Here is an 11,018-nt window from a genome sequence, read left to right on the forward strand (position 1 = left end):
TCATGATAATTTTGAGGGGAGAATAGCCAAAATAATCTTGAGAAGAAAGAACAAAAATAAAGGCATCATATTTCCTGATTCAAACATATTACAAAGCTACAGTAATTTTAAAAAGTGTACTGACATACAGACAGACATGTAGAACAATAGAACAGAATAGAGAGTGTATATGTTCAAATGATCTTCAACAAGAGTACCAAGACAATACAATGATGAAAAGACAATCTCTTCAATAAATGATGCTGGGAAAACTGAATATACACATGTAATAAAATAAAATTGAATCCTTATCTTTTACCATATACAAAAATCAACTCAAAATGGATTAAAGGCTTAATAGAAAGACCTGAAATTGTAAAACTTTTTAAAAAGTTCACTGTTGTTTTTCTTTTTAATTTATGGAGATCACTGAATGTGTCACTAGTTCCTTGAGGATGAGACCACATTTATTATTTTTGTATTTCGTAAAACTTAAAAGAATGCCAACAGCATCACAGGCGTTCATAAAGAATGGTTAATAAATAATCTACACTAATAAAAGAGAAAGATGCAAATTGACTGTACCTTCATGACACCCACCAGCCAATCAGGAGTATGCAAATTAACTCAACAAAGATGGCGGGTTAATTTGCATACACAGGCGCTGAGCAGCCAGGGGCGGGGTGGGATGCTTGTGCTGTCACCATGGCAACGACGCAGGCGTTCTGCACCGCCCCAGCCGCTCCAGGCCTCTGGGCAGTGTGGGAAGGTAGAAAGGCGGTGCGGGCAGCCAGGGGAAAGAAGGCCCATTCTTGCACGAATCTTCATGCATCGGGCCTCTAGTTCATAATAAATTGGTTTGGGTTTAAACTGGACCTCCATATTTCAATGAAGTAGCATCTAGTGAGACTCCTAATCATTCACCTGTGGTGATGGTGGCATTCCTTTCTTTTTACAGTTAATATAATGTCCAGTTTACCTCTAGAAATACTAGAATACCCTAGTATTGTATTTCATGATAATTTTGAGGGGGGAAAAACACACACCTCAGTTCCAGAGGTTTTAATAATGATAGCACCAGCTCATCACTTTCACATTATAAGTGAATGGAATTCTTTTTTAAATGCCTCCTCCCCCAAATTTTATGTTGCCCCTACAAAAAGAATGATTGCTGGCCCAGACAGCCATTTAAAAGTCATTGACTATTTTTCAGAGTACCCAGGAGACCTTTAACTAATGTGCTATACCACATAATAAAAATTAGTCAACACCAATTAAGAAACACTTTAAGTATGGCTTGGAAGTTTTGTATCTGTCCTTGAGAACCTTTGTGATTCCTACAGGGCAACATGGTTCTGATATCTACCCCATTATCAGCCTTCCTTGGCTTACACTTGTAGCATCAAAATTATAAAACTGTCCTAGGTTCATTGACAAGTATATAAGAAAACAAGAGAATCAAGACTACTCTAATTTAGTGGAATGAACATTTTTTAAAAAGACTGAGCTCCTTGGTTACAGTGTAATACAGCAGGTAGCAGCCATGGCCCTCTCCTGAACCCCTGACCCCACCTACCACTGGAAATATGTTTGCTGGTTAATTTGTCAGTATTGTCCTCAAACAAAGAGCCCCTTTTTATTGGCAGGTGCACAAAGCTTGAAAAAGCTACACAAAAAGGACTCAATAAAAAAAAAAAGAGATGGCCTTGCTGAGAAGGTAGTTCTTTCTGATTTTTGTAATAGACTTCACTTTGCCATGAAATTAAATTTATAATATGTCTGCTAGACACTGGGACTCCAGCAAAGCTTTGCTATTCCATGGCTTGACATTAAAACAGGCATTTTCATGGGGAGTCCATTTCAAGCCAAATAACTGGTTATGTGAAGCGTTTACAGAAAGCTCTTATTTAAAAAGAAAATGTACAGGCAGTGCCATTTCCAGAAACTGTTAGTATACTATAGGCGCACATTCAAATTTTGTTTTCCTTTGAGAATACTCCTAAAAAGACAGATGTAACATTAGACAATGGGAAGCTTTTTAGCCTACTACTACACCTCTGTGTTTATTATTCTGACTCATAATCTAGTATTTACCAAGTGGCAAGCTGCAAATGGATCAGCAAAATCCTATTTCAATAGGGAGTGACCCCATCATAATAAAAAATACGGCCTGTGATTTCAGCTCTGGAGTGGGTAATACATCAGGTGGTATAGAGTACTGAAGTTAATCCATGAAGGGATCTATATCAAGAAAGTACTCACCCTTGTGCCTGAGAAATGCCCAGCCTACATATGTACTACTATGGCAAATTTAGCTGATATTTACCTATAGTGTTTGGAGATTGTACCATGGCTTCCATTTCCATTTAAGCATCCAATTTAAAAGTTAAAATAATTAGAAGAATTAAAAAAGTTAAACAAATCTAGAGGACAATTTTTGTGGATCATGATGGGAAAAGGTGGGCAGAAGCACCACATCCTTGATAGCATGTAATTATCAGAGAAAACTCTAGGTCATATCTAAAGCTCTTAAAGGACAACATCAGGAGGTTTAATCATGCTTCAAAATATAAGCAGAATGGGAAGAAATAGCTTATGAAACATCATTAATTAAACTGCTCAAAAAGCAAAGAACTTCCTGTTGGCATGGGTCTTTGAGTTCATCTGGTTCAACTTCTTGCTGATAAATGACGAGGTGAAAGCTCAAAAGAGTGACTTGTCCAATGACAATCCTGTACCAGGGATACTCAACTAAGTAATCTTCCCACTAGGATATGCAGCTTCCATACCAGATCTGGCAATAATAATACTCAGACTCAAGCCTCCTAAGGGTCTGGAAGTTTAATCAAGTTAATTCCCGATATTGTTTTTTAAACATATTTCTTTTTGTCCTGAAGCTTAATATCACCCAAGCATCACACTCTGAACATTGATTTACCTACTCTGTATCACATGATTACAAGAAAACTAAAACATCTTAGAACATTGCCAACTTAAGAGAACTAAAGAAATGATTAACACAATTCCTCTATGCAAGAATTGGGTGAAGAGAAGATGAATGAAAGCCAGCCACAGCAAACTGTTTTTGTAAGATTAACCAAAGTGAGGTCCTCACAACAGGAAGAAAGCCTGTAAGGATCACAGTGCACAGCCTGGACACTGGGACTGGTGGAGTAACTACAATGGTGGAGAACAGGCCAACTCACCTGGAAGGCAGGTATAGTGAATGGGCCTGCTCTCCTGAGAAGGAGCTTTGGGCCCAACTTTGACAAAGATACATGGACTGGTAGGTCTCTCGGTGTGGTTTGGGTTTATTACCTCATTCTACATGGAAAAAACCGTGGCCCTGAGAGGGTGCATGGTTTCCTTGAGTTCACTGTTCATTGTGCAGACAATTCCCTTCTCACAGAACATGTCTATGGCCTAGGTCCTCTCAATTTTGATAAATATTTCATATAAAAAGTATTTAGGTCTGAATAGCTGATCTGAGTTCATGTCCTATGAGTTCTGAGCTTTGTTTATTTGAATTTCCATTTGTTCTTCTGTGAAATGGAGGTAATATTATTTTCATAAAATGTTGAGAATTAAATGATGGATTACATTTGAAAGTATTTTGAAACAATAAAGTGATGCACAGACACGACCTTTATCACCTAATCCCCTCTGGGAGAATCCATTTTTAAAGTCATATATAATATTATTTATGGCAAGCATGACAGGGCATTATGAAGGACATAAAGTATAAAACATATTCATAGCTTTGGGAACATTGTCATTTGGGAAGGCTGCATGAATTTCTAGCGAGAAGGATCTACCACAGGGATTTGCAAACATTTACAGGTACAGAGCCTCTTGAGTATTTGATGAATTCTCTGGACAATAGTTCCAGAAAAATGCACAAAACATGCAAATAAACACAGGACTTTAAATAAAATTCCAAGCATTTTTCAAAAAGCCCAAGTTAAGAACATTGCACAAAGCAAAACTCTGTAAAAAGAGAATCATTTGTCCAATTTTGAAGCACTTTGTTTTTCTTTTGTCAATAAGACACACCAAACCATAAATCGAGTAGCATTTTAAAAGTCATCCTGAATCTAAGTCCCAAATACTAAGTCACCTCCACCTACTTAACTTGAAAGGAATAATAAAACATATATGATTATTCCAGATTGATTTAATAAAACAGACAATATAAATCTCTTTAAGTTTCTGAGCTAGAAATCATAGATCAGAGCATAAAGAGAAGTAACTATAATTAAAAGGAATCAATGCAACTGAAAGCATTTTGAAAATTTTAAAACATTGAACATGAGTAATGTATTAATTAATATAAAAATAAGAAATTTCTTCTATTGAGTAGACAAATAGCATTATTAACTTATTTCTGAGAGCCAATGAATCACATAACTGTTTATAAATTACATTTATACATCTAAACACATGATCTGATATGTGTAGGGAGAATCCAGGATTGGCCGATCCTTTATGACTTATTTCTATCTGAAACCACCTCATCGCTGAGTCCTAATTATTGCCATACTTACTATAACTGAATGCCTCAGAACAGTCACCTCACATAAGAAGGCAATTTGTAAGATCTCTTCAACCTTTACTTGAAGAGTCTTTCATTATAATGATAAAGAGCCTTGAAACCACCTTCTATGATGAACAGCTCAAAGAACTCTACTCACACAATGCTATTGTGAGTAGCTCTATTAGCACTTCTTCCTGGACTCTAATTATTTGTTTATATGTCTGTCTCTCCATCTAGACAGTGAGATTTTCCAGAAAAGGGCCTGTGTTTTATTCAGTTTGGTCTCCATATGTCTGAACCTACAACCTAATATATGGTTGGTGCTCAATAAATCTTTTAACAGAAGAAATAATAGATTAATTACAAGGAGGTCGATTTTGATGCAACATAAGGGAGAACACTAAAAATCTGCAGCATCATTAAGAGAAGTCCAGCCAATCTTGTGTTTAGTCAGTAGCTTCATAATGAAGATGGTATGGACAGAAAGTCCTGGCTTATATACAGTGGTGTGTGAGAATACTTGCCTGGAATATACAACTCGTTAGTTCTATCATTTTCACAAACACTGTGTTGGCAGTGTATTACATTTCCCTCCTTGAGATCCACACTGAGGTATTCTGACTGCTTTTCATACATTATTCTTTATGACTTTGCAAATGGTTTATTCCAAGGTACACGCCCTTGACCGGAATCGAACCTGCGACCCTTCAGTCCGCAGGCCAACGCTCCATCCACTGAACCAAACCGGTCAGGGCCACGATTGGTTTTTAATACTTCAAAAGAAAATAAAAAGGTAAAGCATTCCTCACAACCTAAGGATAAAAAATCATAGCAATGCCAGTTTATATCCAACAGTTAGAAATGAACACCTACTAATTACATAATTGTGAAAAATTGCTTTCTCAATGCCTAAATTTGATTTCTTAATAATATGAGTAACTTAAATGTGATTGATAAACCTCAAAATATATTAAATGGTCAGCCTGCAAGCTTGACTTTGTCTAGAAACAATTTTTTAAATGTACCCTTTGCTTCCCATATTGATCAAAGAATTAGAGAGTTTGATAAGTTTAAATAAATGAAGCATTATCCTACTGATGTTTTGTGTAGAACAATGGACTAAATGCTAAAGGATGAAATTTTCCATAAAAATTCTGTCCACTTACATTTTAAACTAGACATACTCTTCACTTAGAGCTTTCTTCTTCAATCTGAGATACATGAACAAAAAGAAAAATAAATACAGTTGTTAAATCTAGAGCAGGGTGAAAAATGACCTCAATAAATGTGTATAAATTAAAACAAAGTTGGGGAGCAAGGCAAATACCTTTTTCAGAAAACAGAGCCCATAAGCTCCAAACAGGAGAATATGTACAGAATTCTTTTTGACTCTCTAACATGTGAAGAGCAACAGCTAAGGGAATATCACCATGAAGAACCAGAATAAAACAGCAGTGAATCAGAAGGGTCCTGCAGATATGTGGCCTAGGAACATTGGGGTCAGTCCCAAGAAATGAATTAAAACACAGAGGACACATACTGACACTAAGTCTAGGTCAGATCTGGAAGCCCAGAGGTAAGCTGGCTTTACATAAAGGCACACTCATAAATAAGGCTCTTTGCCCGATTTCCTGCAGCGAGCTAGATAGATGCTGAGCAGGATCTGTTTCAGTCCTGTAGATGGATCCTGTTCTTTACCAAACAATGAGGGAAGATGGTATGATCAAGTGTTGGCTATGTTACAGGCTCCACACTTTGGAAGGAAAGAATAGAGTGTGTTCTCTCCTGCTGATTTGGGGCTCTGGGGGTAGCTGGTGTGATATAAGGTGGCACTAAAAAGGATCTAAAATTCACCAAATCAGTCAAAGATGATATTCAAAATATTTAACAGCTAGAATAGCACAAGCATCTAACCAATTAGAAAGACACTCCAAAATTGGGATACCGGCTATGAAAGACAGTACTGGAGCACAGTGAATACCTTCTGAATACCAGCCCTGCATCATATAATGAAACCACTCAGGATGAAAAGGGCCTCCCTTACTTTGACTCAACCTCCCACTGCCAAAGACCTACTATGTCCTGGACTTTTTTTTACATTTCCAGAGTCCCTTATAGTTCACTTTATTATGTTTTGGGGAAGGGAGTAGGGCAGATAATACATGGTAAGTGGAAATGGGACATTATTTGTCCCAAGTTCTGACAATGTATAGAACTATACATACAATAGGAAGAATAAACATGAAAAAGACTAAATGTAACACAAAGAGAAATATAGAAGCTTTATCGGAATAACCAGTGGAAGTGGGGAAAGTAAATTGATTTATTTGTTTAGTTATTTGGTCTGTTTTTCTCACTGGACTAACCTTTAAGTAGTGAATCTGTAAGGACAAGAATCATATCTATTTTACTTAAGAACCATTGTATCTCTAGTGCTTAGAACACAGTAAAAACTCATTAAATTTTTAATCAGTCTTTAACCAGTAAACACACACACACACACACACACACACACACTCACACTCACATATCCCACACATACATTTTGAAGAACAACTATTTCTGGCATTATGACAGATTAAATACTTTATTTAATCCTTCCACTAAGACAACCAAAATATGAATAAAACATTTTTAAAACTTGCTAAATGCATGGATGAGCTAGCAAGAAAATAAGGCATAATCAATCATAAGAAGTAAAAAAACAAAAAACAAAATGAAATCAGGAGCCCAGAGAATAAAGAGTTTAACAAAATCTAGTTAATTTGAACTTTGTTTTTTATAAGATTTCTCAGGGCACATCTGACAAGGAACAAAGCACAGAATCTGCTCAAGAAATGAAATCTAATAAAAACACTCCAATCTCCTTTATAAAGTTGGCCTTCAAAGGCTACAATCTCAAGATAAGGGTAACCTAGACATATTCCTGCACTGTCATCCTCTGAGTCTAGGAAATCATGGCTTAACAATTGAAACTCGGGTCTATGTGTAGAAAAAAAAATGTTTCCTTCAAGAATTTGTAGTCACTAGCAAGCCATCTTGGTTCTGCAACCATAATTCTCATTAACTAGGGAGTTAAAACAAAACATTCATCAAGTCAAGGATTAACTTTAAAGCAATGCTCAGTTGACAGTATCCATAAGTAAAAGGAAAATAAACTTTCTCTTGAAGGAATCAACCTTCAATCCAGGTTTCAAAGAATTCTCACAGTCTCAAGGAATATGAGCATTTGGTTTAAACAACTTTATAATTACCCTATATAATTATAGGGTAATTATAAAAGGCTAATATGCAAATTGTCCCCTCGACCAGTAGTTCAACCTGGAGTTCAATTGGGAGTTAGACCAGGGGGTGGGGCTGGCCCGCCAACTGCCCGCAGCACCTCCCCCAGGCCAGCCAGGCCTGATCGGGGCAGGCTGGCCAGACCCCACCTGTGCACAAATCTGCAGCATCATTAAGAGAAGTCCAGCCAATCTTGTGTTTAGTCAGTAGCTTCATAATGAAGATGGTATGGACAGAAAGTCCTGGCTTATATACAGTGTTATGTGAGAATACTTGCCTGGAATATACAACTCGTTAGTTCTATCATTTTCACAAACACTGTGTTGGCAGTGTGTTACATTTCCCTCCTTGAGATCCACACTGAGGTATTCTGACTGCTTTTCATACATTATTCTTTATGACTTTGCAAATGGTTTATTCTTTCACAGATTGGGGGTTTTTTTTGTTGTTGTTTTTTTAATATATTTTATTGATTTTTTTACAGAGAGGAAGGGAGAGGGATAGAGAGCTAGAAACATCGATGAGAGAGAAACATAGATCAGCTGCCTCCTGCACACCTCCCACTGGGGATGTGCCCGCAACCAAGGTACACGCCCTTGACCGGAATCGAACCTGCGACCCTTCAGTCCGCAGGCCGACGCTCCATCCACTGAACCAAACCGGTCAGGGCCACGATTGGTTTTTAATACTTCAAAAGAAAATAAAAAGGTAAAGCATTCCTCACAACCTAAGGATAAAAAATCATAGCAATGCCAGTTTATATCCAACAGTTAGAAATGAACACCTACTAATTACATAATTGTGAAAAATTGCTTTCTCAATGCCTAACTTTGATTTCTTAATAATATGAGTAACTTAAATGTGATTGATAAACCTCAAAATATATTAAATGGTCAGCCTGCAAGCTTGACTTTGTCTAGAAACAATTTTTTAAATGTACCCTTTGCTTCCCATATTGATCAAAGAATTAGAGAGTTTGATAAGTTTAAATAAATGAAGCATTATCCTACTGATGTTTTGTGTAGAACAATGGACTAAATGCTAAAGGATGAAATTTTCCATAAAAATTCTGTCCACTTACATTTTAAACTAGACATACTCTTCACTTAGAGCTTTCTTCTTCAATCTGAGATACATGAACAAAAAGAAAAATAAATACAGTTGTTAAATCTAGAGCAGGGTGAAAAATGACCTCAATAAATGTGTATAAATTAAAACAAAGTTGGGGAGCAAGGCAAATACCTTTTTCAGAAAACAGAGCCCATAAGCTCCAAACAGGAGAATATGTACAGAATTCTTTTTGACTCTCTAACATGTGAAGAGCAACAGCTAAGGGAATATCACCATGAAGAACCAGAATAAAACAGCAGTGAATCAGAAGGGTCCTGCAGATATGTGGCCTAGGAACATTGGGGTCAGTCCCAAGAAATGAATTAAAACACAGAGGACACATACTGACACTAAGTCTAGGTCAGATCTGGAAGCCCAGAGGTAAGCTGGCTTTACATAAAGGCACACTCATAAATAAGGCTCTTTGCCCGATTTCCTGCAGCGAGCTAGATAGATGCTGAGCAGGATCTGTTTCAGTCCTGTAGATGGATCCTGTTCCTTACCAAACAATGAGGGAAGATGGTATGATCAAATGTTGGCTATGTTACAGGCTCCACACTTTGGAAGGAAAGAATAGAGTGTGTTCTCTCCTGCTGATTTGGGGCTCTGGGGGTAGCTGGTGTGATATAAGGTGGCACTAAAAAGGATCTAAAATTCACCAAATCAGTCAAAGATGATATTCAAAATATTTAACAGCTAGAATAGCACAAGCATCTAACCAATTAGAAAGACACTCCAAAATTGGGATACCGGCTATGAAAGACAGTACTGGAGCACAGTGAATACCTTCTGAATACCAGCCCTGCATCATATAATGAAACCACTCAGGATGAAAAGGGCCTCCCTTACTTTGACTCAACCTCCCACTGCCAAAGACCTACTATGTCCTGGACTTTTTTTTACATTTCCAGAGTCCCTTATAGTTCACTTTATTATGTTTTGGGGAAGGGAGTAGGGCACCCTCCTGGCCGAGACCCCCAAGGGTGCGTCCCTGGCCTTCTTCCGCTTGGAGCTTTGTCTCATCATAAATCTCTGTATTGCACTTTGATGCAGTAGCAGACATCTATGTTTAGCAATATTTCCAGCTGACCAAATATTCTAATCTTCATTTATATGCAAAAGACAGATAATACATGGTAAGTGGAAATGGGACATTATTTGTCCCAAGTTCTGACAATGTATAGAACTATACATACAATAGGAAGAATAAACATGAAAAAGACTAAATGTAACACAAAGAGAAATATAGAAGCTTTATCGGAATAACCAGTGGAAGTGGGGAAAGTAAATTGATTTATTTGTTTAGTTATTTGGTCTGTTTTTCTCACTGGACTAACCTTTAAGTAGTGAATCTGTAAGGACAAGAATCATATCTATTTTACTTAAGAATCATTGTATCTCTAGTGCTTAGAACACAGTAAAAACTCATTAAATTTTTAATCAGTCTTTAACCAGTAAACACACACACACACACACACACACACACACTCACACTCACATATCCCACACATACATTTTGAAGAACAACTATTTCTGGCATTATGACAGATTAAATACTTTATTTAATCCTTCCACTAAGACAACCAAAATATGAATAAAACATTTTTAAAACTTGCTAAATGCATGGATGAGCTAGCAAGAAAATAAGGCATAATCAATCATAAGAAGTAAAAAAACAAAAAACAAAATGAAATCAGGAGCCCAGAGAATAAAGAGTTTAACAAAATCTAGTTAATTTGAACTTTGTTTTTTATAAGATTTCTCAGGGCACATCTGACAAGGAACAAAGCACAGAATCTGCTCAAGAAATGAAATCTAATAAAAACACTCCAATCTCCTTTATAAAGTTGGCCTTCAAAGGCTACAATCTCAAGATAAGGGTAACCTAGACATATTCCTGCACTGTCATCCTCTGAGTCTAGGAAATCATGGCTTAACAATTGAAACTCGGGTCTATGTGTAGAAAAAAAAATGTTTCCTTCAAGAATTTGTAGTCACTAGCAAGCCATCTTGGTTCTGCAACCATAATTCTCATTAACTAGGGAGTTAAAACAAAACATTCATCAAGTCAAGGATTAACTTTAAAGCAATGCTCAGTTGACAGTATCCATAA

The sequence above is a fragment of the Myotis brandtii genome, unplaced genomic scaffold (assembly GCF_000412655.1).
Source record: "Myotis brandtii unplaced genomic scaffold, ASM41265v1 scaffold1053, whole genome shotgun sequence".
NCBI classification, from domain to species: domain Eukaryota; kingdom Metazoa; phylum Chordata; class Mammalia; order Chiroptera; family Vespertilionidae; genus Myotis; species Myotis brandtii.